This window comes from Phalangium opilio, unplaced genomic scaffold (assembly GCF_054372755.1).
Source record: "Phalangium opilio isolate 3A_F unplaced genomic scaffold, DU_Popi_V2 ptg000011l_1, whole genome shotgun sequence".
Taxonomy (NCBI): Eukaryota; Metazoa; Arthropoda; class Arachnida; order Opiliones; family Phalangiidae; genus Phalangium; species Phalangium opilio.
The window spans coordinates 9,544,018-9,560,956 of record NW_028324147.1 but is presented as its reverse complement, the minus strand read 5'-3'; the positions used below and the strand labels follow the sequence as shown (position 1 = coordinate 9,560,956).

At 42.8% G+C, this 16,939-nt stretch overlaps 101 non-coding genes across 101 annotated transcripts; all 101 read right to left on the bottom strand.

Moving 5' to 3' along the window:
- Window positions 1–40: 40 nt before the first annotated feature.
- Window positions 41–114, bottom strand: TRNAI-AAU (transfer RNA isoleucine (anticodon AAU)). The gene has a single exon. It is a non-coding gene; the product is annotated as a tRNA-Ile (tRNA).
- An 85-nt stretch (window positions 115–199) lies between these two features.
- Window positions 200–273, bottom strand: TRNAI-AAU (transfer RNA isoleucine (anticodon AAU)). Its single transcript has one exon. It is a non-coding gene; the product is annotated as a tRNA-Ile (tRNA).
- Window positions 274–358: 85 nt separating this feature from the next.
- TRNAI-AAU (transfer RNA isoleucine (anticodon AAU)) lies at window positions 359–432 on the bottom strand. The gene has a single exon. It is a non-coding gene; the product is annotated as a tRNA-Ile (tRNA).
- Window positions 433–517: 85 nt separating this feature from the next.
- TRNAI-AAU (transfer RNA isoleucine (anticodon AAU)) lies at window positions 518–591 on the bottom strand. The gene has a single exon. It is a non-coding gene; the product is annotated as a tRNA-Ile (tRNA).
- An 85-nt stretch (window positions 592–676) lies between these two features.
- On the bottom strand, window positions 677–750 carry TRNAI-AAU (transfer RNA isoleucine (anticodon AAU)). The gene has a single exon. It is a non-coding gene; the product is annotated as a tRNA-Ile (tRNA).
- Window positions 751–835: 85 nt separating this feature from the next.
- TRNAI-AAU (transfer RNA isoleucine (anticodon AAU)) lies at window positions 836–909 on the bottom strand. The gene has a single exon. It is a non-coding gene; the product is annotated as a tRNA-Ile (tRNA).
- Window positions 910–994: 85 nt separating this feature from the next.
- On the bottom strand, window positions 995–1,068 carry TRNAI-AAU (transfer RNA isoleucine (anticodon AAU)). The gene has a single exon. It is a non-coding gene; the product is annotated as a tRNA-Ile (tRNA).
- An 85-nt stretch (window positions 1,069–1,153) lies between these two features.
- TRNAI-AAU (transfer RNA isoleucine (anticodon AAU)) lies at window positions 1,154–1,228 on the bottom strand. Its single transcript has one exon. It is a non-coding gene; the product is annotated as a tRNA-Ile (tRNA).
- Window positions 1,229–1,313: 85 nt separating this feature from the next.
- TRNAI-AAU (transfer RNA isoleucine (anticodon AAU)) lies at window positions 1,314–1,387 on the bottom strand. Its single transcript has one exon. It is a non-coding gene; the product is annotated as a tRNA-Ile (tRNA).
- Window positions 1,388–1,472: 85 nt separating this feature from the next.
- TRNAI-AAU (transfer RNA isoleucine (anticodon AAU)) lies at window positions 1,473–1,546 on the bottom strand. Its single transcript has one exon. It is a non-coding gene; the product is annotated as a tRNA-Ile (tRNA).
- Window positions 1,547–1,631: 85 nt separating this feature from the next.
- Window positions 1,632–1,705, bottom strand: TRNAI-AAU (transfer RNA isoleucine (anticodon AAU)). The gene has a single exon. It is a non-coding gene; the product is annotated as a tRNA-Ile (tRNA).
- Window positions 1,706–1,790: 85 nt separating this feature from the next.
- TRNAI-AAU (transfer RNA isoleucine (anticodon AAU)) lies at window positions 1,791–1,864 on the bottom strand. The gene has a single exon. It is a non-coding gene; the product is annotated as a tRNA-Ile (tRNA).
- An 85-nt stretch (window positions 1,865–1,949) lies between these two features.
- Window positions 1,950–2,023, bottom strand: TRNAI-AAU (transfer RNA isoleucine (anticodon AAU)). The gene has a single exon. It is a non-coding gene; the product is annotated as a tRNA-Ile (tRNA).
- Window positions 2,024–2,108: 85 nt separating this feature from the next.
- TRNAI-AAU (transfer RNA isoleucine (anticodon AAU)) lies at window positions 2,109–2,182 on the bottom strand. Its single transcript has one exon. It is a non-coding gene; the product is annotated as a tRNA-Ile (tRNA).
- Window positions 2,183–2,267: 85 nt separating this feature from the next.
- Window positions 2,268–2,342, bottom strand: TRNAI-AAU (transfer RNA isoleucine (anticodon AAU)). Its single transcript has one exon. It is a non-coding gene; the product is annotated as a tRNA-Ile (tRNA).
- An 85-nt stretch (window positions 2,343–2,427) lies between these two features.
- TRNAI-AAU (transfer RNA isoleucine (anticodon AAU)) lies at window positions 2,428–2,501 on the bottom strand. The gene has a single exon. It is a non-coding gene; the product is annotated as a tRNA-Ile (tRNA).
- Window positions 2,502–2,586: 85 nt separating this feature from the next.
- TRNAI-AAU (transfer RNA isoleucine (anticodon AAU)) lies at window positions 2,587–2,660 on the bottom strand. Its single transcript has one exon. It is a non-coding gene; the product is annotated as a tRNA-Ile (tRNA).
- An 85-nt stretch (window positions 2,661–2,745) lies between these two features.
- Window positions 2,746–2,819, bottom strand: TRNAI-AAU (transfer RNA isoleucine (anticodon AAU)). Its single transcript has one exon. It is a non-coding gene; the product is annotated as a tRNA-Ile (tRNA).
- An 85-nt stretch (window positions 2,820–2,904) lies between these two features.
- On the bottom strand, window positions 2,905–2,978 carry TRNAI-AAU (transfer RNA isoleucine (anticodon AAU)). The gene has a single exon. It is a non-coding gene; the product is annotated as a tRNA-Ile (tRNA).
- An 85-nt stretch (window positions 2,979–3,063) lies between these two features.
- On the bottom strand, window positions 3,064–3,137 carry TRNAI-AAU (transfer RNA isoleucine (anticodon AAU)). The gene has a single exon. It is a non-coding gene; the product is annotated as a tRNA-Ile (tRNA).
- Window positions 3,138–3,222: 85 nt separating this feature from the next.
- Window positions 3,223–3,296, bottom strand: TRNAI-AAU (transfer RNA isoleucine (anticodon AAU)). The gene has a single exon. It is a non-coding gene; the product is annotated as a tRNA-Ile (tRNA).
- An 85-nt stretch (window positions 3,297–3,381) lies between these two features.
- TRNAI-AAU (transfer RNA isoleucine (anticodon AAU)) lies at window positions 3,382–3,456 on the bottom strand. Its single transcript has one exon. It is a non-coding gene; the product is annotated as a tRNA-Ile (tRNA).
- An 85-nt stretch (window positions 3,457–3,541) lies between these two features.
- Window positions 3,542–3,615, bottom strand: TRNAI-AAU (transfer RNA isoleucine (anticodon AAU)). The gene has a single exon. It is a non-coding gene; the product is annotated as a tRNA-Ile (tRNA).
- Window positions 3,616–3,859: 244 nt separating this feature from the next.
- Window positions 3,860–3,933, bottom strand: TRNAI-AAU (transfer RNA isoleucine (anticodon AAU)). Its single transcript has one exon. It is a non-coding gene; the product is annotated as a tRNA-Ile (tRNA).
- An 85-nt stretch (window positions 3,934–4,018) lies between these two features.
- Window positions 4,019–4,092, bottom strand: TRNAI-AAU (transfer RNA isoleucine (anticodon AAU)). Its single transcript has one exon. It is a non-coding gene; the product is annotated as a tRNA-Ile (tRNA).
- An 85-nt stretch (window positions 4,093–4,177) lies between these two features.
- TRNAI-AAU (transfer RNA isoleucine (anticodon AAU)) lies at window positions 4,178–4,250 on the bottom strand. The gene has a single exon. It is a non-coding gene; the product is annotated as a tRNA-Ile (tRNA).
- An 85-nt stretch (window positions 4,251–4,335) lies between these two features.
- TRNAI-AAU (transfer RNA isoleucine (anticodon AAU)) lies at window positions 4,336–4,409 on the bottom strand. Its single transcript has one exon. It is a non-coding gene; the product is annotated as a tRNA-Ile (tRNA).
- Window positions 4,410–4,494: 85 nt separating this feature from the next.
- Window positions 4,495–4,568, bottom strand: TRNAI-AAU (transfer RNA isoleucine (anticodon AAU)). Its single transcript has one exon. It is a non-coding gene; the product is annotated as a tRNA-Ile (tRNA).
- Window positions 4,569–4,653: 85 nt separating this feature from the next.
- On the bottom strand, window positions 4,654–4,727 carry TRNAI-AAU (transfer RNA isoleucine (anticodon AAU)). Its single transcript has one exon. It is a non-coding gene; the product is annotated as a tRNA-Ile (tRNA).
- An 85-nt stretch (window positions 4,728–4,812) lies between these two features.
- TRNAI-AAU (transfer RNA isoleucine (anticodon AAU)) lies at window positions 4,813–4,886 on the bottom strand. The gene has a single exon. It is a non-coding gene; the product is annotated as a tRNA-Ile (tRNA).
- An 85-nt stretch (window positions 4,887–4,971) lies between these two features.
- TRNAI-AAU (transfer RNA isoleucine (anticodon AAU)) lies at window positions 4,972–5,044 on the bottom strand. The gene has a single exon. It is a non-coding gene; the product is annotated as a tRNA-Ile (tRNA).
- Window positions 5,045–5,129: 85 nt separating this feature from the next.
- TRNAI-AAU (transfer RNA isoleucine (anticodon AAU)) lies at window positions 5,130–5,203 on the bottom strand. The gene has a single exon. It is a non-coding gene; the product is annotated as a tRNA-Ile (tRNA).
- Window positions 5,204–5,288: 85 nt separating this feature from the next.
- TRNAI-AAU (transfer RNA isoleucine (anticodon AAU)) lies at window positions 5,289–5,362 on the bottom strand. The gene has a single exon. It is a non-coding gene; the product is annotated as a tRNA-Ile (tRNA).
- Window positions 5,363–5,447: 85 nt separating this feature from the next.
- On the bottom strand, window positions 5,448–5,521 carry TRNAI-AAU (transfer RNA isoleucine (anticodon AAU)). The gene has a single exon. It is a non-coding gene; the product is annotated as a tRNA-Ile (tRNA).
- Window positions 5,522–5,606: 85 nt separating this feature from the next.
- TRNAI-AAU (transfer RNA isoleucine (anticodon AAU)) lies at window positions 5,607–5,680 on the bottom strand. The gene has a single exon. It is a non-coding gene; the product is annotated as a tRNA-Ile (tRNA).
- An 85-nt stretch (window positions 5,681–5,765) lies between these two features.
- Window positions 5,766–5,839, bottom strand: TRNAI-AAU (transfer RNA isoleucine (anticodon AAU)). The gene has a single exon. It is a non-coding gene; the product is annotated as a tRNA-Ile (tRNA).
- An 85-nt stretch (window positions 5,840–5,924) lies between these two features.
- Window positions 5,925–5,998, bottom strand: TRNAI-AAU (transfer RNA isoleucine (anticodon AAU)). Its single transcript has one exon. It is a non-coding gene; the product is annotated as a tRNA-Ile (tRNA).
- An 85-nt stretch (window positions 5,999–6,083) lies between these two features.
- Window positions 6,084–6,157, bottom strand: TRNAI-AAU (transfer RNA isoleucine (anticodon AAU)). The gene has a single exon. It is a non-coding gene; the product is annotated as a tRNA-Ile (tRNA).
- An 85-nt stretch (window positions 6,158–6,242) lies between these two features.
- TRNAI-AAU (transfer RNA isoleucine (anticodon AAU)) lies at window positions 6,243–6,316 on the bottom strand. Its single transcript has one exon. It is a non-coding gene; the product is annotated as a tRNA-Ile (tRNA).
- An 85-nt stretch (window positions 6,317–6,401) lies between these two features.
- Window positions 6,402–6,475, bottom strand: TRNAI-AAU (transfer RNA isoleucine (anticodon AAU)). Its single transcript has one exon. It is a non-coding gene; the product is annotated as a tRNA-Ile (tRNA).
- Window positions 6,476–6,560: 85 nt separating this feature from the next.
- On the bottom strand, window positions 6,561–6,633 carry TRNAI-AAU (transfer RNA isoleucine (anticodon AAU)). Its single transcript has one exon. It is a non-coding gene; the product is annotated as a tRNA-Ile (tRNA).
- Window positions 6,634–6,719: 86 nt separating this feature from the next.
- TRNAI-AAU (transfer RNA isoleucine (anticodon AAU)) lies at window positions 6,720–6,793 on the bottom strand. The gene has a single exon. It is a non-coding gene; the product is annotated as a tRNA-Ile (tRNA).
- Window positions 6,794–6,878: 85 nt separating this feature from the next.
- Window positions 6,879–6,952, bottom strand: TRNAI-AAU (transfer RNA isoleucine (anticodon AAU)). Its single transcript has one exon. It is a non-coding gene; the product is annotated as a tRNA-Ile (tRNA).
- A 244-nt stretch (window positions 6,953–7,196) lies between these two features.
- TRNAI-AAU (transfer RNA isoleucine (anticodon AAU)) lies at window positions 7,197–7,269 on the bottom strand. The gene has a single exon. It is a non-coding gene; the product is annotated as a tRNA-Ile (tRNA).
- Window positions 7,270–7,354: 85 nt separating this feature from the next.
- On the bottom strand, window positions 7,355–7,428 carry TRNAI-AAU (transfer RNA isoleucine (anticodon AAU)). Its single transcript has one exon. It is a non-coding gene; the product is annotated as a tRNA-Ile (tRNA).
- Window positions 7,429–7,513: 85 nt separating this feature from the next.
- TRNAI-AAU (transfer RNA isoleucine (anticodon AAU)) lies at window positions 7,514–7,587 on the bottom strand. Its single transcript has one exon. It is a non-coding gene; the product is annotated as a tRNA-Ile (tRNA).
- Window positions 7,588–7,672: 85 nt separating this feature from the next.
- TRNAI-AAU (transfer RNA isoleucine (anticodon AAU)) lies at window positions 7,673–7,746 on the bottom strand. The gene has a single exon. It is a non-coding gene; the product is annotated as a tRNA-Ile (tRNA).
- Window positions 7,747–7,831: 85 nt separating this feature from the next.
- On the bottom strand, window positions 7,832–7,905 carry TRNAI-AAU (transfer RNA isoleucine (anticodon AAU)). The gene has a single exon. It is a non-coding gene; the product is annotated as a tRNA-Ile (tRNA).
- An 85-nt stretch (window positions 7,906–7,990) lies between these two features.
- TRNAI-AAU (transfer RNA isoleucine (anticodon AAU)) lies at window positions 7,991–8,064 on the bottom strand. Its single transcript has one exon. It is a non-coding gene; the product is annotated as a tRNA-Ile (tRNA).
- An 85-nt stretch (window positions 8,065–8,149) lies between these two features.
- On the bottom strand, window positions 8,150–8,223 carry TRNAI-AAU (transfer RNA isoleucine (anticodon AAU)). The gene has a single exon. It is a non-coding gene; the product is annotated as a tRNA-Ile (tRNA).
- Window positions 8,224–8,308: 85 nt separating this feature from the next.
- On the bottom strand, window positions 8,309–8,382 carry TRNAI-AAU (transfer RNA isoleucine (anticodon AAU)). Its single transcript has one exon. It is a non-coding gene; the product is annotated as a tRNA-Ile (tRNA).
- An 85-nt stretch (window positions 8,383–8,467) lies between these two features.
- TRNAI-AAU (transfer RNA isoleucine (anticodon AAU)) lies at window positions 8,468–8,541 on the bottom strand. The gene has a single exon. It is a non-coding gene; the product is annotated as a tRNA-Ile (tRNA).
- Window positions 8,542–8,626: 85 nt separating this feature from the next.
- TRNAI-AAU (transfer RNA isoleucine (anticodon AAU)) lies at window positions 8,627–8,700 on the bottom strand. The gene has a single exon. It is a non-coding gene; the product is annotated as a tRNA-Ile (tRNA).
- An 85-nt stretch (window positions 8,701–8,785) lies between these two features.
- Window positions 8,786–8,859, bottom strand: TRNAI-AAU (transfer RNA isoleucine (anticodon AAU)). The gene has a single exon. It is a non-coding gene; the product is annotated as a tRNA-Ile (tRNA).
- Window positions 8,860–8,944: 85 nt separating this feature from the next.
- TRNAI-AAU (transfer RNA isoleucine (anticodon AAU)) lies at window positions 8,945–9,018 on the bottom strand. The gene has a single exon. It is a non-coding gene; the product is annotated as a tRNA-Ile (tRNA).
- Window positions 9,019–9,102: 84 nt separating this feature from the next.
- TRNAI-AAU (transfer RNA isoleucine (anticodon AAU)) lies at window positions 9,103–9,176 on the bottom strand. The gene has a single exon. It is a non-coding gene; the product is annotated as a tRNA-Ile (tRNA).
- Window positions 9,177–9,261: 85 nt separating this feature from the next.
- TRNAI-AAU (transfer RNA isoleucine (anticodon AAU)) lies at window positions 9,262–9,335 on the bottom strand. Its single transcript has one exon. It is a non-coding gene; the product is annotated as a tRNA-Ile (tRNA).
- A 244-nt stretch (window positions 9,336–9,579) lies between these two features.
- Window positions 9,580–9,652, bottom strand: TRNAI-AAU (transfer RNA isoleucine (anticodon AAU)). The gene has a single exon. It is a non-coding gene; the product is annotated as a tRNA-Ile (tRNA).
- Window positions 9,653–9,737: 85 nt separating this feature from the next.
- TRNAI-AAU (transfer RNA isoleucine (anticodon AAU)) lies at window positions 9,738–9,811 on the bottom strand. The gene has a single exon. It is a non-coding gene; the product is annotated as a tRNA-Ile (tRNA).
- An 85-nt stretch (window positions 9,812–9,896) lies between these two features.
- Window positions 9,897–9,970, bottom strand: TRNAI-AAU (transfer RNA isoleucine (anticodon AAU)). Its single transcript has one exon. It is a non-coding gene; the product is annotated as a tRNA-Ile (tRNA).
- Window positions 9,971–10,055: 85 nt separating this feature from the next.
- TRNAI-AAU (transfer RNA isoleucine (anticodon AAU)) lies at window positions 10,056–10,129 on the bottom strand. The gene has a single exon. It is a non-coding gene; the product is annotated as a tRNA-Ile (tRNA).
- An 85-nt stretch (window positions 10,130–10,214) lies between these two features.
- Window positions 10,215–10,288, bottom strand: TRNAI-AAU (transfer RNA isoleucine (anticodon AAU)). The gene has a single exon. It is a non-coding gene; the product is annotated as a tRNA-Ile (tRNA).
- An 85-nt stretch (window positions 10,289–10,373) lies between these two features.
- On the bottom strand, window positions 10,374–10,447 carry TRNAI-AAU (transfer RNA isoleucine (anticodon AAU)). Its single transcript has one exon. It is a non-coding gene; the product is annotated as a tRNA-Ile (tRNA).
- Window positions 10,448–10,532: 85 nt separating this feature from the next.
- On the bottom strand, window positions 10,533–10,606 carry TRNAI-AAU (transfer RNA isoleucine (anticodon AAU)). Its single transcript has one exon. It is a non-coding gene; the product is annotated as a tRNA-Ile (tRNA).
- An 85-nt stretch (window positions 10,607–10,691) lies between these two features.
- TRNAI-AAU (transfer RNA isoleucine (anticodon AAU)) lies at window positions 10,692–10,765 on the bottom strand. Its single transcript has one exon. It is a non-coding gene; the product is annotated as a tRNA-Ile (tRNA).
- An 85-nt stretch (window positions 10,766–10,850) lies between these two features.
- Window positions 10,851–10,924, bottom strand: TRNAI-AAU (transfer RNA isoleucine (anticodon AAU)). The gene has a single exon. It is a non-coding gene; the product is annotated as a tRNA-Ile (tRNA).
- Window positions 10,925–11,009: 85 nt separating this feature from the next.
- Window positions 11,010–11,083, bottom strand: TRNAI-AAU (transfer RNA isoleucine (anticodon AAU)). Its single transcript has one exon. It is a non-coding gene; the product is annotated as a tRNA-Ile (tRNA).
- Window positions 11,084–11,168: 85 nt separating this feature from the next.
- Window positions 11,169–11,242, bottom strand: TRNAI-AAU (transfer RNA isoleucine (anticodon AAU)). Its single transcript has one exon. It is a non-coding gene; the product is annotated as a tRNA-Ile (tRNA).
- Window positions 11,243–11,327: 85 nt separating this feature from the next.
- TRNAI-AAU (transfer RNA isoleucine (anticodon AAU)) lies at window positions 11,328–11,401 on the bottom strand. The gene has a single exon. It is a non-coding gene; the product is annotated as a tRNA-Ile (tRNA).
- Window positions 11,402–11,485: 84 nt separating this feature from the next.
- TRNAI-AAU (transfer RNA isoleucine (anticodon AAU)) lies at window positions 11,486–11,559 on the bottom strand. The gene has a single exon. It is a non-coding gene; the product is annotated as a tRNA-Ile (tRNA).
- An 85-nt stretch (window positions 11,560–11,644) lies between these two features.
- TRNAI-AAU (transfer RNA isoleucine (anticodon AAU)) lies at window positions 11,645–11,718 on the bottom strand. The gene has a single exon. It is a non-coding gene; the product is annotated as a tRNA-Ile (tRNA).
- A 244-nt stretch (window positions 11,719–11,962) lies between these two features.
- On the bottom strand, window positions 11,963–12,035 carry TRNAI-AAU (transfer RNA isoleucine (anticodon AAU)). Its single transcript has one exon. It is a non-coding gene; the product is annotated as a tRNA-Ile (tRNA).
- Window positions 12,036–12,120: 85 nt separating this feature from the next.
- Window positions 12,121–12,194, bottom strand: TRNAI-AAU (transfer RNA isoleucine (anticodon AAU)). Its single transcript has one exon. It is a non-coding gene; the product is annotated as a tRNA-Ile (tRNA).
- Window positions 12,195–12,279: 85 nt separating this feature from the next.
- Window positions 12,280–12,353, bottom strand: TRNAI-AAU (transfer RNA isoleucine (anticodon AAU)). The gene has a single exon. It is a non-coding gene; the product is annotated as a tRNA-Ile (tRNA).
- An 85-nt stretch (window positions 12,354–12,438) lies between these two features.
- On the bottom strand, window positions 12,439–12,512 carry TRNAI-AAU (transfer RNA isoleucine (anticodon AAU)). The gene has a single exon. It is a non-coding gene; the product is annotated as a tRNA-Ile (tRNA).
- Window positions 12,513–12,597: 85 nt separating this feature from the next.
- Window positions 12,598–12,671, bottom strand: TRNAI-AAU (transfer RNA isoleucine (anticodon AAU)). The gene has a single exon. It is a non-coding gene; the product is annotated as a tRNA-Ile (tRNA).
- Window positions 12,672–12,756: 85 nt separating this feature from the next.
- Window positions 12,757–12,830, bottom strand: TRNAI-AAU (transfer RNA isoleucine (anticodon AAU)). Its single transcript has one exon. It is a non-coding gene; the product is annotated as a tRNA-Ile (tRNA).
- An 85-nt stretch (window positions 12,831–12,915) lies between these two features.
- TRNAI-AAU (transfer RNA isoleucine (anticodon AAU)) lies at window positions 12,916–12,989 on the bottom strand. Its single transcript has one exon. It is a non-coding gene; the product is annotated as a tRNA-Ile (tRNA).
- Window positions 12,990–13,074: 85 nt separating this feature from the next.
- Window positions 13,075–13,148, bottom strand: TRNAI-AAU (transfer RNA isoleucine (anticodon AAU)). The gene has a single exon. It is a non-coding gene; the product is annotated as a tRNA-Ile (tRNA).
- An 85-nt stretch (window positions 13,149–13,233) lies between these two features.
- On the bottom strand, window positions 13,234–13,307 carry TRNAI-AAU (transfer RNA isoleucine (anticodon AAU)). The gene has a single exon. It is a non-coding gene; the product is annotated as a tRNA-Ile (tRNA).
- An 85-nt stretch (window positions 13,308–13,392) lies between these two features.
- TRNAI-AAU (transfer RNA isoleucine (anticodon AAU)) lies at window positions 13,393–13,466 on the bottom strand. Its single transcript has one exon. It is a non-coding gene; the product is annotated as a tRNA-Ile (tRNA).
- Window positions 13,467–13,551: 85 nt separating this feature from the next.
- TRNAI-AAU (transfer RNA isoleucine (anticodon AAU)) lies at window positions 13,552–13,625 on the bottom strand. The gene has a single exon. It is a non-coding gene; the product is annotated as a tRNA-Ile (tRNA).
- Window positions 13,626–13,710: 85 nt separating this feature from the next.
- Window positions 13,711–13,785, bottom strand: TRNAI-AAU (transfer RNA isoleucine (anticodon AAU)). Its single transcript has one exon. It is a non-coding gene; the product is annotated as a tRNA-Ile (tRNA).
- Window positions 13,786–13,870: 85 nt separating this feature from the next.
- TRNAI-AAU (transfer RNA isoleucine (anticodon AAU)) lies at window positions 13,871–13,944 on the bottom strand. The gene has a single exon. It is a non-coding gene; the product is annotated as a tRNA-Ile (tRNA).
- An 85-nt stretch (window positions 13,945–14,029) lies between these two features.
- Window positions 14,030–14,103, bottom strand: TRNAI-AAU (transfer RNA isoleucine (anticodon AAU)). Its single transcript has one exon. It is a non-coding gene; the product is annotated as a tRNA-Ile (tRNA).
- An 85-nt stretch (window positions 14,104–14,188) lies between these two features.
- On the bottom strand, window positions 14,189–14,262 carry TRNAI-AAU (transfer RNA isoleucine (anticodon AAU)). The gene has a single exon. It is a non-coding gene; the product is annotated as a tRNA-Ile (tRNA).
- Window positions 14,263–14,347: 85 nt separating this feature from the next.
- On the bottom strand, window positions 14,348–14,421 carry TRNAI-AAU (transfer RNA isoleucine (anticodon AAU)). The gene has a single exon. It is a non-coding gene; the product is annotated as a tRNA-Ile (tRNA).
- An 85-nt stretch (window positions 14,422–14,506) lies between these two features.
- Window positions 14,507–14,580, bottom strand: TRNAI-AAU (transfer RNA isoleucine (anticodon AAU)). Its single transcript has one exon. It is a non-coding gene; the product is annotated as a tRNA-Ile (tRNA).
- An 85-nt stretch (window positions 14,581–14,665) lies between these two features.
- TRNAI-AAU (transfer RNA isoleucine (anticodon AAU)) lies at window positions 14,666–14,739 on the bottom strand. The gene has a single exon. It is a non-coding gene; the product is annotated as a tRNA-Ile (tRNA).
- Window positions 14,740–14,824: 85 nt separating this feature from the next.
- TRNAI-AAU (transfer RNA isoleucine (anticodon AAU)) lies at window positions 14,825–14,898 on the bottom strand. The gene has a single exon. It is a non-coding gene; the product is annotated as a tRNA-Ile (tRNA).
- Window positions 14,899–14,983: 85 nt separating this feature from the next.
- TRNAI-AAU (transfer RNA isoleucine (anticodon AAU)) lies at window positions 14,984–15,057 on the bottom strand. Its single transcript has one exon. It is a non-coding gene; the product is annotated as a tRNA-Ile (tRNA).
- Window positions 15,058–15,142: 85 nt separating this feature from the next.
- TRNAI-AAU (transfer RNA isoleucine (anticodon AAU)) lies at window positions 15,143–15,216 on the bottom strand. The gene has a single exon. It is a non-coding gene; the product is annotated as a tRNA-Ile (tRNA).
- An 85-nt stretch (window positions 15,217–15,301) lies between these two features.
- TRNAI-AAU (transfer RNA isoleucine (anticodon AAU)) lies at window positions 15,302–15,375 on the bottom strand. Its single transcript has one exon. It is a non-coding gene; the product is annotated as a tRNA-Ile (tRNA).
- A 243-nt stretch (window positions 15,376–15,618) lies between these two features.
- TRNAI-AAU (transfer RNA isoleucine (anticodon AAU)) lies at window positions 15,619–15,692 on the bottom strand. Its single transcript has one exon. It is a non-coding gene; the product is annotated as a tRNA-Ile (tRNA).
- An 85-nt stretch (window positions 15,693–15,777) lies between these two features.
- TRNAI-AAU (transfer RNA isoleucine (anticodon AAU)) lies at window positions 15,778–15,851 on the bottom strand. Its single transcript has one exon. It is a non-coding gene; the product is annotated as a tRNA-Ile (tRNA).
- An 84-nt stretch (window positions 15,852–15,935) lies between these two features.
- On the bottom strand, window positions 15,936–16,009 carry TRNAI-AAU (transfer RNA isoleucine (anticodon AAU)). Its single transcript has one exon. It is a non-coding gene; the product is annotated as a tRNA-Ile (tRNA).
- Window positions 16,010–16,094: 85 nt separating this feature from the next.
- On the bottom strand, window positions 16,095–16,168 carry TRNAI-AAU (transfer RNA isoleucine (anticodon AAU)). The gene has a single exon. It is a non-coding gene; the product is annotated as a tRNA-Ile (tRNA).
- An 85-nt stretch (window positions 16,169–16,253) lies between these two features.
- On the bottom strand, window positions 16,254–16,327 carry TRNAI-AAU (transfer RNA isoleucine (anticodon AAU)). The gene has a single exon. It is a non-coding gene; the product is annotated as a tRNA-Ile (tRNA).
- Window positions 16,328–16,412: 85 nt separating this feature from the next.
- TRNAI-AAU (transfer RNA isoleucine (anticodon AAU)) lies at window positions 16,413–16,486 on the bottom strand. Its single transcript has one exon. It is a non-coding gene; the product is annotated as a tRNA-Ile (tRNA).
- An 85-nt stretch (window positions 16,487–16,571) lies between these two features.
- TRNAI-UAU (transfer RNA isoleucine (anticodon UAU)) lies at window positions 16,572–16,645 on the bottom strand. The gene has a single exon. It is a non-coding gene; the product is annotated as a tRNA-Ile (tRNA).
- Window positions 16,646–16,730: 85 nt separating this feature from the next.
- Window positions 16,731–16,804, bottom strand: TRNAI-AAU (transfer RNA isoleucine (anticodon AAU)). The gene has a single exon. It is a non-coding gene; the product is annotated as a tRNA-Ile (tRNA).
- Window positions 16,805–16,939: the final 135 nt, after the last annotated feature.

Below are 16,939 nucleotides of genomic sequence, written 5' to 3'. Positions count from 1 at the left end.
GCCAAAACTTTACGGATTTCCAAAGAAAAAACAGTACCTATGGCCCATGGGGGGATCGAATCCACGACCTTCGCGTTATTAGCACAACGCTCTAGCCAACTAAGCTAATGGGCCACACTCTTAACACGCTTTCCAAGATATCGAAAATATTAAAATGAAGCCAAAACTTTACGGATTTCCAAAGAAAAAACAGTACCTATGGCCCATGGGGGGATTGAACCCACGACCTTCGCGTTATTAGCACGACGCTCTAACCAACTGAGCTAATGGGCCACGCACTTAACATGCTTTCCAAGATATCAAATATATTAAAATGAAGCCAAAACTTTACGGATTTCCAAAGAAATAACAGTACATGTGGCCCATGGGGGGATCGAACCCACGACCTTCGCGTTATTAGCACGACGCTCTAACCAACTGAGCTAATGGGCCACACAGTTCATACGCTTTCCAAGATATCAAATATATTAAAATGAAGCCAAAACTTTACGGATTTCGAAAGAAAAAACAGTACCTATGGCCCATGGGGGGATCGAACCCACGACCTTCGCGTTATTAGCACGACGCTCTAACCAACTGAGCTAATGAGCCACACAGTTCATACGCTTTCCAAGATATCAAATATATTAAAATGAAGCCAAAACTTTACGGATTTCCAAAGAAAAAACAGTACCTATGGCCCATGGGGGGATCGAATCCACGACCTTCGCGTTATTAGCACAACGCTCTAGCCAACTAAGCTAATGGGCCACACTCTTAACACGCTTTCCAAGATATAGAAAATATTAAAATGAAGCCAAAACTTTACGGATTTCCAAAGAAAAAACAGTACCTATGGCCCATGGGGGGATTGAACCCACGACCTTCGCGTTATTAGCACGACGCTCTAACCAACTGAGCTAATGGGCCACGCACTTAACATGCTTTCCAAGATATCAAATATATTAAAATGAAGCCAAAACTTTACGGATTTCCAAAGAAATAACAGTACATGTGGCCCATGGGGGGATCGAACCCACGACCTTCGCGTTATTAGCACGACGCTCGCACCAACTGAGCTAATGGGCCACACAGTTCATACGCTTTCCAAGATATCAAATATATTTAAATGAAGCAAAAACTTTACGGATTTCCAAAGAAAAAACAGTACCTATGGCCCATTGGGGGGATTGAACCCACGACCTTCGCGTTATTAGCACGACGCTCTAACCAACTGAGCTAATGGGCCACACACTTAACATGCTTTCCAAGATATCAAATATATTAAAATGAAGCCAAAACTTTACGGATTTCCAAAGAAAAAACAGTACCTGTGGCCCATGGGGGAATCGAATCCACGACCTTCGCGTTATTAGCACGACGCTCTAGCCAACAGAGCTAATGGGCCACACTCGTAACACGCTTTCCAAGATATCGAAAATATTAAAATGAAGCCAAAACTTTACGGATTTCCAAAGAAAAAACAGTACCTATGGCCCATGGGGGGATTGAACCCACGACCTTCGCGTTATTAGCACGACGCTCTAACCAACTGAGCTAATGGGCCACACAGTTCATACGCTTTCCAAGATATCAAATATATTAAAATGAAGCCAAAACTTTACGGATTTCGAAAGAAAAAACAGTACCTATGGCCCATGGGGGGATCGAACCCACGACCTTCGCGTTATTAGCACGACGCTCTAACCAACTGAGCTAATGAGCCACACAGTTCATACGCTTTCCAAGATATCAAATATATTAAAATGAAGCCAAAACTTTACGGATTTCCAAAGAAAAAACAGTACCTATGGCCCATGGGGGGATCGAATCCACGACCTTCGCGTTATTAGCACAACGCTCTAGCCAACTAAGCTAATGGGCCACACTCTTAACACGCTTTCCAAGATATCGAAAATATTAAAATGAAGCCAAAACTTTACGGATTTCCAAAGAAAAAACAGTACCTATGGCCCATGGGGGGATTGAACCCACGACCTTCGCGTTATTAGCACGACGCTCTAACCAACTGAGCTAATGGGCCACGCACTTAACATGCTTTCCAAGATATCAAATATATTAAAATGAAGCCAAAACTTTACGGATTTCCAAAGAAATAACAGTACATGTGGCCCATGGGGGGATCGAACCCACGACCTTCGCGTTATTAGCACGACGCTCGCACCAACTGAGCTAATGGGCCACACAGTTCATACGCTTTCCAAGATATCAAATATATTAAAATGAAGCAAAAACTTTACGGATTTCCAAAGAAAAAACAGTACCTATGGCCCATTGGGGGGATTGAACCCACGACCTTCGCGTTATTAGCACGACGCTCTAACCAACTGAGCTAATGGGCCACACACTTAACATGCTTTCCAAGATATCAAATATATTAAAATGAAGCCAAAACTTTACGGATTTCCAAAGAAAAAACAGTACCTGTGGCCCATGGGGGAATCGAATCCACGACCTTCGCGTTATTAGCACGACGCTCTAGCCAACAGAGCTAATGGGCCACACTCGTAACACGCTTTCCAAGATATCGAAAATATTAAAATGAAGCCAAAACTTTACGGATTTCCAAAGAAAAAACAGTACCTATGGCCCATGGGGGGATTGAACCCACGACCTTCGCGTTATTAGCACGACGCTCTAACCAACTGAGCTAATGGGCCACACAGTTCATACGCTTTCCAAGATATCAAATATATTAAAATGAAGCCAAAACTTTACGGATTTCGAAAGAAAAAACAGTACCTATGGCCCATGGGGGGATCGAACCCACGACCTTCGCGTTATTAGCACGACGCTCTAACCAACTGAGCTAATGAGCCACACAGTTCATACGCTTTCCAAGATATCAAATATATTAAAATGAAGCCAAAACTTTACGGATTTCCAAAGAAAAAACAGTACCTATGGCCCATGGGGGGATCGAATCCACGACCTTCGCGTTATTAGCACAACGCTCTAGCCAACTAAGCTAATGGGCCACACTCTTAACACGCTTTCCAAGATATCGAAAATATTAAAATGAAGCCAAAACTTTACGGATTTCCAAAGAAAAAACAGTACCTATGGCCCATGGGGGGATCGAATCCACGACCTTCGCGTTATTAGCACAACGCTCTAGCCAACTAAGCTAATGGGCCACGCACTTAACATGCTTTCCAAGATATCAAATATATTAAAATGAAGCCAAAACTTTACGGATTTCCAAAGAAATAACAGTACATGTGGCCCATGGGGGGATCGAACCCACGACCTTCGCGTTATTAGCACGACGCTCGCACCAACTGAGCTAATGGGCCACACAGTTCATACGCTTTCCAAGATATCAAATATATTAAAATGAAGCAAAAACTTTACGGATTTCCAAAGAAAAAACAGTACCTATGGCCCATTGGGGGGATTGAACCCACGACCTTCGCGTTATTAGCACGACGCTCTAACCAACTGAGCTAATGGGCCACACACTTAACATGCTTTCCAAGATATCAAATATATTAAAATGAAGCAAAAACTTTACGGATTTCCAAAGATAAAACAGTACCTATGGCCCATGGGGGGATCGAACCCACGACCTTCGCGTTATTAGCACGACGATCTAACCAACTGAGCTAATGGGCCACACACTTAACATGCTTTCCAAGATATCAAATATATTAAAATGAAGCCAAAACAATACGGATTTCCAAAGAATAAACAGTACCTATGGCCCATGGGGGGATCGAATCCACGATCTTCGCGTTATTAGCACCACGCTCTAACTAACTGAGCTAATGGGCCACACACTTAACATGCTTCCCAAGATATCATATATATTAAAATGAAGCCAAAACTTTACGGATTTCCAATGAAAAAACAGTACCTATGGCCCATGGGGGGATCGAATCCACGATCTTCGCGTTATTAGCACGACGCTCTAGCCAAGTGAGCTAATGGGCCACACTCTTAACACGCTTTCCAAGATATCAAATATATTTAAATGAAGCCAAAACAATACGGATTTCCAAAGAATAAACAGTACCTATGGCCCAAGGGGGGATCTAACCCACGACCTTCAAGTTATTAGCACGACGCTCTAACCAACTGAGCTAATGGGCCACAATCTTCACACGCTTTCCAAGATATCGAAAATATTAAAATGAAGCCAAAACTTTACGGATTTCCAAAGAAAAAACAGTACCTATGGCCCATGGGGGATTGAACCCACGACCTTCGCGTTATTAGCACGACGCTCTAACCAACTGAGCTAATGGGCCACACACTTAACATGCTTTCCAAGATATCAAATATATTAAAATGAAGCCAAAACTTTACGGATTTCCAAAGAAAAAACAGTACCTATAGCCCATGGGGGGATCGAACCCACGACCTTCGCGTTATTAGCACGACGCTCTAACCAACTGAGCTAATGGGCCACACAGTTCATACGCTTTCCAAGATATCAAATATATTAAAATGAAGCCAAAACTTTACGGATTTCCAAAGAGAAAACAGTACCTATGGCCCATGGGGGGAACGAACCCACGACCTTCGCGTTATTAGCACGACGCTCTAACCAACTGACCTAATGAGCCACACAGTTCATACGCTTTCCAAGATATCAAATATATTAAAATGAAGCCAAAACTTTACGGATTTCCAAAGAAAAAACAGTACCCATGGCCCATGGGGGGATCGAATCCACGATCTTCGCGTTATTAGCACGACGCTCTAGCCAACTGAGCTAATGGGCCACACTCTTAACACGCTTTCCAAGATATCAAATATATTTAAATGAAGCCAAAACAATACGGATTTCCAAAGAATAAACAGTACCTATGGCCCAAGGGGGGATCTAACCCACGACCTTCAAGTTATTAGCACGACGCTCTAACCAACTGAGCTAATGGGCCACACTCTTCACACACTTTCCAAGATATCGAAAATATTAAAATGAAGCCAAAACTTTACGGATTTCCAAAGAAAAAACAGTACCTATGGCCCATGGGGGATTGAACCCACGACCTTCGCGTTATTAGCACGACGCTCTAACCAACTGAGCTAATGGGCCACACACTTAACATGCTTTCCAAGATATCAAATATATTAAAATGAAGCCAAAACTTTACGGATTTCCAAAGAAAAAACAGTACCTATAGCCCATGGGGGGATCGAACCCACGACCTTCGCGTTATTAGCACGACGCTCTAACCAACTGAGCTAATGGGCCACACAGTTTATACGCTTTCCAAGATATCAAATATATTAAAATGAAGCCAAAACTTTACGGATTTCCAAAGAAAAAACAGTACCTATGGCCCATGGGGGGATCGAACCCACGACCTTCGCGTTATTAGCACGACGCTCTAACCAACTGAGCTAATGAGCCACACAGTTCATACGCTTTCCAAGATATCAAATATATAAAAATGAAGCCAAAACTTTACGGACTTCCAAAGAAAAAACGGTACCTATGGCCCATGGGGGGATTGAACCCACGACCTTCGCGTTATTAGCACGACGCTCTAACCAACTGAGCTAATGGGCCACACACTTAACATGCTTTCCAAGATATCAAATATATTAAAATGAAGCCAAAACTTTACGGATTTCCAAAGAAAAAACAGTACCTGTGGCCCATGGGGGGATCGAATCCACGACCTTCGCGTTATTAGCACGACGCTCTAGCCAACAGAGCTAATGGGCCACACTCGTAACACGCTTTCCAAGATATCGAAAATATTAAAATGAAGCCAAAACTTTACGGATTTCCAAAGAAAAAACAGTACCTATGGCCCATGGGGGGATTGAACCCACGACCTTCGCGTTATTAGCACGACGCTCTAACCAACTGAGCTAATGGGCCACACAGTTCATACGCTTTCCAAGATATCAAATATATTAAAATGAAGCCAAAACTTTACGGATTTCGAAAGAAAAAACAGTACCTATGGCCCATGGGGGGATCGAATCCACGACCTTCGCGTTATTAGCACAACGCTCTAGCCAACTAAGCTAATGGGCCACACTCTTAACACGCTTTCCAAGATATCGAAAATATTAAAATGAAGCCAAAACTTTACGGATTTCCAAAGAAAAAACAGTACCTATTGCCCATGGGGGGATTGAACCCACGACCTTCGCGTTATTAGCACGACGCTCTAACCAACTGAGCTAATGGGCCACGCACTTAACACGCTTTCCAAGATATCAAATATATTAAAATGAAGCCAAAACTTTACGGATTTCCAAAGAAATAACAGTACATGTGGCCCATGGGGGGATCGAACCCACGACCTTCGCGTTATTAGCACGACGCTCGCACCAACTGAGCTAATGGGCCACACAGTTCATACGCTTTCCAAGATATCAAATATATTAAAATGAAGCAAAAACTTTACGGATTTCCAAAGATAAAACAGTACCTATGGCCCATGGGGGGATCGAACCCACGACCTTCGCGTTATTAGCACGACGCTCTAACCAACTGAGCTAATGGGCCACACACTTAACATGCTTTCCAAGATATCAAATATATTAAAATGAAGCCAAAACTTTACGGATTTCCAAAGAAAAAACAGTACCTATAGCCCATGGGGGGATCGAACCCACGACCTTCGCGTTATTAGCACGACGCTCTAACCAACTGAGCTAATGGTTCACACAGTTCATACGCTTTCCAAGATATCAAATATATTAAAATGAAGCCAAAACTTTACGGATTTCCAAAGAGAAAACAGTACCTATGGCCCATGGGGGGATCGAACCCACGACCTTCGCGTTATTAGCACGACGCTCTAACCAACTGACCTAATGAGCCACACAGTTCATACGCTTTCCAAGATATCAAATATATTAAAATGAAGCCAAAACTTTACGGATTTCCAAAGAAAAAACAGTACCCATGGCCCATGGGGGGATCGAATCCACGATCTTCGCGTTATTAGCACGACGCTCTAGCCAACTGAGCTAATGGGCCACACTCTTAACACGCTTTCCAAGATATCAAATATATTTAAATGAAGCCAAAACAATACGGATTTCCAAAGAATAAACAGTACCTATGGCCCAAGGGGGGATCTAGCCCACGACCTTCAAGTTATTAGCACGACGCTCTAACCAACTGAGCTAATGAGCCACACTCTTCACACGCTTTCCAAGATATCGAAAATATTAAAATGAAGCCAAAACTTTACGGATTTCCAAAGAAAAAACAGTACCTATGGCCCATGGGGGATTGAACCCACGACCTTCGCGTTATTAGCACGACGCTCTAACCAACTGAGCTAATGGGCCACACACTTAACATGCTTTCCAAGATATCAAATATATTAAAATGAAGCCAAAACTTTACGGATTTCCAAAGAAAAAACAGTACCTATAGCCCATGGGGGGATCGAACCCACGACCTTCGCGTTATTAGCACGACGCTCTAACCAACTGAGCTAATGGGCCACACAGTTCATACGCTTTCCAAGATATCAAATATATTAAAATGAAGCCAAAACTTTACGGATTTCCAAAGAAAAAACAGTACCTATGGCCCATGGGGGGATCGAACCCACGACCTTCGCGTTATTAGCACGACGCTCTAACCAACTGAGCTAATGAGCCACACAGTTCATACGCTTTCCAAGATATCAAATATATTAAAATGAAGCCAAAACTTTACGGATTTCCAAAGAAAAAACAGTACCTATGGCCCATGGGGGGATTGAACCCACGACCTTCGCGTTATTAGCACGACGCTCTGACCAACTGAGCTAATGGGCCACACACTTAACATGCTTTCCAAGATATCAAATATATTAAAATGAAGCCAAAACTTTACGGATTTCCAAAGAAAAAACAGTACCTGTGGCCCATGGGGGGATCGAATCCACGACCTTCGCGTTATTAGCACGACGCTCTAGCCAACAGAGCTAATGGGCCACACTCGTAACACGCTTTCCAAGATATCGAAAATATTAAAATGAAGCCAATACTTTACGGATTTCCAAAGAAAAAACAGTACCTATGGCCCATGGGGGGATTGAACCCACGACCTTCGCGTTATTAGCACGACGCTCTAACCAACTGAGCTAATGGGCCACACAGTTCATACGCTTTCCAAGATATCAAATATATTAAAATGAAGCCAAAACTTTACGGATTTCGAAAGAAAAAACAGTACCTATGGCCCATGGGGGGATCGAACCCACGACCTTCGCGTTATTAGCACGACGCTCTAACCAACTAAGCTAATGAGCCACACAGTTCATACGCTTTCCAAGATATCAAATATATTAAAATGAAGCCAAAACTTTACGGATTTCCAAAGAAAAAACAGTACCTATGGCCCATGGGGGGATCGAATCCACGACCTTCGCGTTATTAGCACAACGCTCTAGCCAACTAAGCTAATGGGCCACACTCTTAACACGCTTTCCAAGATATCGAAAATATTAAAATGAAGCCAAAACTTTACGGATTTCCAAAGAAAAAACAGTACCTATTGCCCATGGGGGGATTGAACCCACGACCTTCGCGTTATTAGCACGACGCTCTAACCAACTGAGCTAATGGGCCACGCACTTAACACGCTTTCCAAGATATCAAATATATTAAAATGAAGCCAAAACTTTACGGATTTCCAAAGAAATAACAGTACATGTGGCCCATGGGGGGATCGAACCCACGACCTTCGCGTTATTAGCACGACGCTCGCACCAACTGAGCTAATGGGCCACACAGTTCATACGCTTTCCAAGATATCAAATATATTAAAATGAAGCAAAAACTTTACGGATTTCCAAAGATAAAACAGTACCTATGGCCCATGGGGGGATCGAACCCACGACCTTCGCGTTATTAGCACGACGCTCTAACCAACTGAGCTAATGGGCCACACACTTAACATGCTTTCCAAGATATCAAATATATTAAAATGAAGCCAAAACTTTACGGATTTCCAAAGAAAAAACAATACCTATAGCCCATGGGGGGATCGAACCCACGACCTTCGCGTTATTAGCACGACGCTCTAACCAACTGAGCTATTGGGCCACACAGTTCATACGCTTTCCAAGATATCAAATATATTAAAATGAAGCCAAACTTTACGGATTTCCAAAGGAAAAACAGTACCTATGGCCCATGGGGGGATCGAACCCACGACCTTCGCGTTATTAGCACGACGCTCTAACCAACTGAGCTAATGAGCCACACAGTTCATACGCTTTCCAAGATATCAAATATATTAAAATGAAGCCAAAACTTTTCGGATTTCCAAAGAAAAAACCGTACCCATGGCCCATGGGGGGATCGAATCCACGATCTTCGCGTTATTAGCACGACGCTCTAGCCAACTGAGCTAATGGGCCACACTCTTAACACGCTTTCCAAGATATCAAATATATTTAAATGAAGCCAAAACAATACGGATTTCCAAAGAATAAACAGTACCTATGGCCCAAGGGGGGATCTAGCCCACGACCTTCAAGTTATTAGCACGACGCTCTAACCAACTGAGCTAATGGGCCACACTCTTCACACGCTTTCCAAGATATCGAAAATATTAAAATGAAGCCAAAACTTTACGGATTTCCAAAGAAAAAACAGTACCTATGGCCCATGGGGGATTGAACCCACGACCTTCGCGTTATTAGCACGACGCTCTAACCAACTGAGCTAATGGGCCACACACTTAACATGCTTTCCAAGATATCAAATATATTAAAATGAAGCCAAAACTTTACGGATTTCCAAAGAAAAAACAGTACCTATAGCCCATGGGGGGATCGAACCCACGACCTTCGCGTTATTAGCACGACGCTCTAACCAACTGAGCTAATGGGCCACACAGTTCATACGCTTTCCAAGATATCAAATATATTAAAATGAAGCCAAAACTTTACGGATTTCCAAAGAAAAAACAGTACCTATGGCCCATGGGGGGATCGAACCCACGACCTTCGCGTTATTAGCACGACGCTCTAACCAACTGAGCTAATGAGCCACACAGTTCATACGCTTTCCAAGATATCAAATATATTAAAATGAAGCCAAAACATTACGGATTTCCAAAGAAAAAACAGTACCTATGGCCCATGGGGGGATTGAACCCACGACCTTCGCGTTATTAGCACGACGCTCTAACCAACTGAGCTAATGGGCCACACACTTAACATGCTTTCCAAGATATCAAATATATTAAAATGAAGCCAAAACTTTACGGATTTCCAAAGAAAAAACAGTACCTGTGGCCCATGGGGGGATCGAATCCACGACCTTCGCGTTATTAGCACGACGCTCTAGCCAACAGAGCTAATGGGCCACACTCGTAACACGCTTTCCAAGATATCGAAAATATTAAAATGAAGCCAAAACTTTACGGATTTCCAAAGAATAAACAGTACCTATGGCCCATGGGGGGATTGAACCCACGACCTTCGCGTTATTAGCACGACGCTCTAACCAACTGAGCTAATGGGCCACACAGTTCATACGCTTTCCAAGATATCAAATATATTAAAATGAAGCCAAAACTTTACGGATTTCGAAAGAAAAAACAGTACCTATGGCCCATGGGGGGATCGAACCCACGACCTTCGCGTTATTAGCACGACGCTCTAACCAACTGAGCTAATGAGCCACACAGTTCATACGCTTTCCAAGATATCAAATATATTAAAATGAAGCCAAAACTTTACGGATTTCCAAAGAAAAAACAGTACCTATGGCCCATGGGGGGATCGAATCCACGACCTTCGCGTTATTAGCACAACGCTCTAGCCAACTAAGCTAATGGGCCACACTCTTAACACGCTTTCCAAGATATCGAAAATATTAAAATGAAGCCAAAACTTTACGGATTTCCAAAGAAAAAACAGTACCTATTGCCCATGGGGGGATTGAACCCACGACCTTCGCGTTATTAGCACGACGCTCTAACCAACTGAGCTAATGGGCCACGCACTTAACACGCTTTCCAAGATATCAAATATATTAAAATGAAGCCAAAACTTTACGGATTTCCAAAGAAATAACAGTACATGTGGCCCATGGGGGGATCGAACCCACGACCTTCGCGTTATTAGCACGACGCTCGCACCAACTGAGCTAATGGGCCACACAGTTCATACGCTTTCCAAGATATCAAATATATTAAAATGAAGCAAAAACTTTACGGATTTCCAAAGATAAAACAGTACCTATGGCCCATGGGGGGATCGAACCCACGACCTTCGCGTTATTAGCACGACGCTCTAACCAACTGAGCTAATGGGCCACACACTTAACATGCTTTCCAAGATATCAAATATATTAAAATGAAGCCAAAACTTTACGGATTTCCAAAGAAAAAACAATACCTATAGCCCATGGGGGGATCGAACCCACGACCTTCGCGTTATTAGCACGACGCTCTAACCAACTGACCTATTGGGCCACACAGTTCATACGCTTTCCAAGATATCAAATATATTAAAATGAAGCCAAACTTTACGGATTTCCAAAGGAAAAACAGTACCTATGGCCCATGGGGGGATCGAACCCACGACCTTCGCGTTATTAGCACGACGCTCTAACCAACTGAGCTAATGAGCCACACAGTTCATACGCTTTCCAAGATATCAAATATATTAAAATGAAGCCAAAACTTTTCGGATTTCCAAAGAAAAAACAGTACCCATGGCCCATGGGGGGATCGAATCCACGATCTTCGCGTTATTAGCACGACGCTCTAGCCAACTGAGCTAATGGGCCACACTCTTAACACGCTTTCCAAGATATCAAATATATTTAAATGAAGCCAAAACAATACGGATTTCCAAAGAATAAACAGTACCTATGGCCCAAGGGGGGATCTAGCCCACGACCTTCAAGTTATTAGCACGACGCTCTAACCAACTGAGCTAATGGGCCACACTCTTCACACGCTTTCCAAGATATCGAAAATATTAAAATGAAGCCAAAACTTTACGGATTTCCAAAGAAAAAACAGTACCTATGGCCCATGGGGGATTGAACCCACGACCTTCGCGTTATTAGCACGACGCTCTAACCAACTGAGCTAATGGGCCACACACTTAACATGCTTTCCAAGATATCAAATATATTAAAATGAAGCCAAAACTTTACGGATTTCCAAAGAAAAAACAGTACCTATAGCCCATGGGGGGATCGAACCCACGACCTTCGCGTTATTAGCACGACGCTCTAACCAACTGAGCTAATGGGCCACACAGTTCATACGCTTTCCAAGATATCAAATATATTAAAATGAAGCCAAAACTTTACGGATTTCCAAAGAAAAAACAGTACCTATGGCCCATGGGGGGATCGAACCCACGACCTTCGCGTTATTAGCACGACGCTCTAACCAACTGAGCTAATGAGCCACACAGTTCATACGCTTTCCAAGATATCAAATATATTAAAATGAAGCCAAAACATTACGGATTTCCAAAGAAAAAACAGTACCTATGGCCCATGGGGGGATTGAACCCACGACCTTCGCGTTATTAGCACGACGCTCTAACCAACTGAGCTAATGGGCCACACACTTAACATGCTTTCCAAGATATCAAATATATTAAAATGAAGCCAAAACTTTACGGATTTCCAAAGAAAAAACAGTACCTGTGGCCCATGGGGGGATCGAATCCACGACCTTCGCGTTATTAGCACGACGCTCTAGCCAACAGAGCTAATGGGCCACACTCGTAACACGCTTTCCAAGATATCGAAAATATTAAAATGAAGCCAAAACTTTACGGATTTCCAAAGAATAAACAGTACCTATGGCCCATGGGGGGATTGAACCCACGACCTTCGCGTTATTAGCACGACGCTCTAACCAACTGAGCTAATGGGCCACACAGTTCATACGCTTTCCAAGATATCAAATATATTAAAATGAAGCCAAAACTTTACGGATTTCGAAAGAAAAAACAGTACCTATGGCCCATGGGGGGATCGAACCCACGACCTTCGCGTTATTAGCACGACGCTCTAACCAACTGAGCTAATGAGCCACACAGTTCATACGCTTTCCAAGATATCAAATATATTAAAATGAAGCCAAAACTTTACGGATTTCCAAAGAAAAAACAGTACCTATGGCCCATGGGGGGATCGAATCCACGACCTTCGCGTTATTAGCACAACGCTCTAGCCAACTAAGCTAATGGGCCACACTCTTAACACGCTTTCCAAGATATCGAAAATATTAAAATGAAGCCAAAACTTTACGGATTTCCAAAGAAAAAACAGTACCTATGGCCCATGGGGGGATTGAACCCACGACCTTCGCGTTATTAGCACGACGCTCTAACCAACTGAGCTAATGGGCCACGCACTTAACATGCTTTCCAAGATATCAAATATATTAAAATGAAGCCAAACCTTTACGGATTTCCAAAGAAATAACAGTACATGTGGCCCATGGGGGGATCGAACCCACGACCTTCGCGTTATTAGCACGACGCTCGCACCAACTGAGCTAATGGGCCACACAGTTCATACGCTTTCCAAGATATCAAATATATTAAAATGAAGCAAAAACTTTACGGATTTCCAAAGATAAAACAGTACCTATGGCCCATGGGGGGATCGAACCCACGACCTTCGCGTTATTAGCACGACGCTCTAACCAACTGAGCTAATGGGCCACACTCGTAACACGCTTTCCAAGATATCGAAAATATTAAAATGAAGCCAAAACTTTACGGATTTCCAAAGAAAAAACAGTACCTATGGCCCATTGGGGGGATTGAACCCACGACCTTCGCGTTATTAGCACGACGCTCTAACCAAATGAGCTAATGGGCCACACACTTAACATGCTTTCCAAGATATCAAATATATTAAAATGAAGCAAAAACTTTACGGATTTCCAAAGATAAAACAGTACCTATGGCCCATGGGGGGATCGAACCCACGACCTTCGCGTTATTAGCACGACGATCTAACCAACTGAGCTAATGGGCCACACACTTAACATGCTTTCCAAGATATCAAATATATTAAAATGAAGCCAAAACTTTACGGATTTCCAAAGAAAAAACAGTACCTATGGCCCATGGAGGGATTGAACCCACGACCTTAGCGTTATTAGCACGACGCTCTAACCAACTGAGCTAATGGGCCACACACTTAACATGCTTTCCAAGATATCAAATATATTAAAATGAAGCCAAAACTTTACGGATTTCCAAAGAAAAAACAGTACCTATGGCCCATGGGGGGATCGAACCCACGACCTTCTCATTATTAGCACGACGCTCATACCAACTGAGCTAAAGGGCCACACAATTCATACGCTTTCCAAGATATCAAATATATTAAAATGAAGCCAAAACTTTACGGATTTCCAAAGAAAAAACAGTACCTATGGCCCATGGAGGGATCGAATCCACGACCTTCGCGTTATTAGCACGACGCTCTAGCCAACTAAGCTAATGGGCCACACTCTTAACACGCTTTCCAAGATATCGAAAATATTAAAATGAAGCCAAAACTTTACGGATTTCCAAAGAAAAAACAGTACCTATTGCCCATGGGGGGATTGAACCCACGACCTTCGCGTTATTAGCACGACGCTCTAACCAACTGAGCTAATGGGCCACGCACTTAACATGCTTTCCAAGATATCAAATATATTAAAATGAAGCCAAAACTTTACGGATTTCCAAAGAAATAACAGTACATGTGGCCCATGGGGGGATCGAACCCACGACCTTCGCGTTATTAGCACGACGCTCGCACCAACTGAGCTAATGGGCCACACAGTTCATACGCTTTCCAAGATATCAAATATATTAAAATGAAGCAAAAACTTTACTGATTTCCAAAGATAAAACAGTACCTATGGCCCATGGAGGGATCGAACCCACGACCTTCGCGTTATTAGCACGACGCTCTAACCAACTGAGCTAATGGGCCACACACTTAACATGCTTTCCAAGATATCAAATATATTAAAATGAAGCCAAAACTTTACGGATTTCCAAAGAAAAAACAGTACCTGTGGCCCATGGGGGGATCGAATCCACGACCTTCGCGTTATTAGCACGACGCTCTAACCAACTGAGCTAATGGGCCACACAGTTCATACGCTTTCCAAGATATCAAATATATTAAAATGAAGCCAAAACTTTACGGATTTCCAAAGAAAAAACAGTACCTATGGCCCATGGGGGGATCGATCCCACGACCTTCGCGTTATTAGCACGACGCTCTAACCAACTGAGCTAATGGGCCACACACTTAACATGCTTTCCAAGATATCAAATATATTAAAATGAAGCCAAAACTTTACGGATTTCCAAAGAAAAAACAGTATCTATGGCCCATGGGGGGATCGAACCCACGACCTTCGCGTTATTAGCACGACGCTCTAACCAACTGAGCTAATGGGCCACACACCTGATACGCTTTCCAAGATATCAAATATATTATAATGAAGCCAAACTTTACGGATTTCCAAAGAAAAAACAGTACCTATAGACCATGGGGGGAACGAACCCACGACCTTCGCGTTTTTAGCACGACGCTCTAACCAACTGAGCTAATGGGACACACTCTTAATTTGCTTTCCAAGATATCAAATATATTAAAATGAAGCCAAAACTTTACGGATTTCCAAAGAAAAAACAGTACCTATGGCCCATGGGGGGATTGAACCCACGACCTTCGCGTTATTAGCACGACGCTCTAACCAACTGAGCTAATGGGCCACACACTTAACATGCTTTCCAAGATATCAAATATATTAAAATGAAGCCAAAACTTTACGGATTTCCAAAGAAAAAACAGAACATATGGCCCATGGGGGGATCGAACCCACGACCTTCGCGTTATTAGCACGACGCTCTAACCAACTGAGCTAATGGGCCACACACTTAACATGCTTTCCAAGATATCAAATATATTAAAATGAAGCCAAAACTTTACGGATATCCAAAGAAAAACAGTACCTATGGCCCATGGGGGGATCGAACCCACGACCTTCGCGTTATTAGCACGACGCTCTCACCAACTGAGCTAATGGGCCACACAGTTCATACGCTTTCCAAGATATCAAATATATTAAAATGAAGCAAAAACTTTACGGATTTCCAAAGAAAAAACAGTACCTATGGCCCATGGGGGGATCGAACCCACGACCTTCGCGTTATTAGCACGACGCTCTAACCAACTGAGCTAATGAGCTACACAGTTCATACGCTTTCCAAGATGTCAAATATATTAAAATGAAGCCAAATTTTTACGGATTTCCAAAGAAAAAACAGTACCTATGGCCCATAGGGGGATCGAACCCACGACCTTCGCGTTATTAGCACGACGCTCTAACCAACTGAGCTAATGGGACACGCTATTAAAACGGTTTCCAAGATATCGAAAATATTAAAATGAAGCCAAAACTTTAAGGATTTCCAAAGAATAAACAGCACCTTTGGCCCATGGGGAGATCGAACCCACGACCTTCGCGTTATTAGCACGACGCTCTAACCAACTGAGCTAATGGGCCACACACTTAATTTGCTTTCCAAGATATCAAATATATTAAAATGAAGCCAAAACTTTACGGATTTCCAAAGAAAAAACAGTACATATGGGCCATGGGGGGATCGAACCCACGACCTTCGCGTTATAAGCACGACGCTCTAACCAACTGAGCTAATGGGCCACACACTTAATTTGCTTTCCAAGATATCAAATATATTAAAATGAAGCCAAAACTTTAAGGATTTCCAAAGAATAAACAGCACCTTTGGCCCATGGGGAGATCGAACCCACGACCTTCGCGTTATTAGCACGACGCTCTAACCAACTGAGCTAATGGGCCACACACTTAATTTGCTTTCCAAGATATCAAATATATTAAAATGAAGCCAAAACTTTACGGATTTCCAAAGAAAAAACAGTACCTATGGGCCATGGGGGGATCGAACCCACGACCTTCGCGTTATAAGCACGACGT